Genomic DNA, 2,500 nt, shown 5'->3' with positions numbered 1-2,500 from the left:
AGAGGGGTGAGGAGATAGAAAAGCGGTGGAGGAAGACCAGGCTACGCCGCCTTATGATCCAGTGAGGAAGCAGGAGGGTCCCTCTTCCTGAAAAACCAGAAGCGTTTCTTCTACTTTTTCAGGCACTGTTCCTGGAGCTCTTTTTTCTGTAGGATGAGGGTTTTCAGTTCTTCGGTTGTTACTGTAATTTCCTCCTCAAGTTTTTGCATTTTTTCTCCAGTTCTTCTAATTATGCTTCTCCCTCATTTCATTATGACATGTGTGTATTTCTAGACTTTTCCTTTTTAATTCTTGGAGAATAAGTTGTGTCTTTTCTCCAATGCTTCATCAAGCTGTACTTGCAGCTGCTGATTCAGGTTGACAGCGTGTTCGAGATTCTCACAGATCTCCAGATTAACAGCTTCTGCTTGTTGAAGCTGGTAGCTGTTCTGCTTCTTTTCTGCAATCAGGCTTACAATGCGCTGCTTAGCTTGATTAAACATTATTCCCCAGCCCTCATTTATGATGTCCACATTGGGCTGCTTCTGTTGGTTCACCAGCATTTCCTTGTGCCTTTCTTCCAAGTCTTTATTTCGGCCTTCCAGTTCTCTGTATTCAGTGTCCAGTTGTCTCTTCTCATGAAGCACTTGTGCATTTCTCTGCAGTACTTCATTAATCTTTATTTGCAAGACTTCATTTTGTTTCTTCATGTTGTGAAGTTTGCATTCCATCTCTTTCTCCTTTATGTCCTGCTGTTTCTTCTCTTGAAGAAACTCTTCGTTTTTCTCCAATGCTTCATCAAGCTGTACTTGCAGCTGCTGATTCAGGTTGACAGCATGTTCAAGATTCTCACAGATCTCCAGATTAACAGCTTCTGCTTGTTGAAGCTGGTAGCTGTTCTGCTTCTTTTCTGCAATCAGGTTTACAATGCGCTGCTTAGCTTGATTAAACATTATTCCCCAGCCCTCATTTATGATGTCCACATTGGGCTGCTTCTGTTGGTTCACCAGCATTTCCTTGTGCCTTTCTTCCAAGTCTTTATTTCGGCCTTCTAGTTCTCTGTATTCAGTGTCCAGTTGTCTCTTCTCATGAAGCACTTGTGCATTTCTCTGCAGTACTTCATTAATCTTTATTTGCAAGACTTCATTTTGTTTCTTCATGTTGTGAAGTTTGCATTCCATCTCTTTCTCCTTTATGTCCTGCTGTTTCTTCTCTTGAAGAAACTCTTCGTTTTTCTCCAATGCTTCATCAAGCTGTACTTGCAGCTGCTGATTCAGGTTGACAGCATGTTCGAGATTCTCACAGATCTCCAGATTAACAGCTTGTGCTTGTTGAAGCTGGTAGCTGTTCTGCTTCTTTTCTGCAATCAGGCTTACAATGCGCTGCTTAGCTTGATTAAACATTATTCCCCAGCCCTCATTTATGATGTCCACGTTGGGGTGCTTCTGTTGGTTCACCAGCATTTCCTTGTGCCTTTCTTCCAAGTCTTTATTTCGGCCTTCTAGTTCTCTGTATTCAGTGTCCAGTTGTCTCTTCTCATGAAGCACTTGTGCATTTCTCTGCAGTACTTCATTAATCTTTATTTGCAAGACTTCATTTTGTTTCTTCATGTTGTGAAGTTTGCATTCCATCTCTTTCTCCTTTATGTCCTGCTGTTTCTTCTCTTGAAGAAACTCTTCGTTTTTCTCCAATGCTTCATCAAGCTGTACTTGCAGCTGCTGATTCAGGTTGACAGCGTGTTCGAGATTCTCACAGATCTCCAGATTAACAGCTTCTGCTTGTTGAAGCTGGTAGCTGTTCTGCTTCTTTTCTGCAATCAGGCTTACAATGCGCTGCTTAGCTTGATTAAACATTATTCCCCAGCCCTCATTTATGATGTCCACATTGGGCTGCTTCTGTTGGTTCATGAGACTTTCCTTGTGCCTTTCTTCCAAGTCTTTATTTCGGCCTTCCAGTTCTCTGTATTCAGTGTCCAGTTGTCTCTTCTCATGAAGCACTTGTGCATTTCTCTGCAGTACTTCATTAATCTTTACTTGCAAGACTTCATTTTGTTTCTTCATGTTGTGAAGTTTGCATTCCATCTCTTTCTCCTTTATGTCCTGCTGTTTCTTCTCTTGAAGAAACTCTTCATTTTTCTCCAATGCTTCATCAAGCTGTACTTGCAGCTGCTGATTCAGGTTGACAGCATGTTCGAGATTCCCATAGATCTCCAGATTAACAGCTTGTGCTTGTTGAAGCTGGCAGGACATTGTTCTTAACTCATGACTGTTCTGCTTCTTTTCTGTCATCAGGTTTACAATGCGCTGCTTAGCTTGATTAAACATTATTTCCCAGCCCTCATTTATGATGTCCACGTTGGGCTGCTGCTTCTGTTGGTTCATGAGACTTTCCTTGTGCCTTTCTTCCAAGTCTTTATTTCGGGCCTCCAGTTCTCTGTATTTAGTGTCCAGTTGTTTATTCTCATGAACCATTTCTGCATTTCTGTGCAGTGCTTCATTAAGCTTTACTTGCAAGACTTGTT

The sequence above is a fragment of the Pelmatolapia mariae genome, linkage group LG7, assembly GCF_036321145.2.
Source record: "Pelmatolapia mariae isolate MD_Pm_ZW linkage group LG7, Pm_UMD_F_2, whole genome shotgun sequence".
Lineage (NCBI taxonomy): Eukaryota > Metazoa > Chordata > Actinopteri > Cichliformes > Cichlidae > Pelmatolapia > Pelmatolapia mariae.
The sequence above is the reverse complement of the archived record's forward strand: the minus strand, read 5'-3'. Positions refer to the sequence as shown.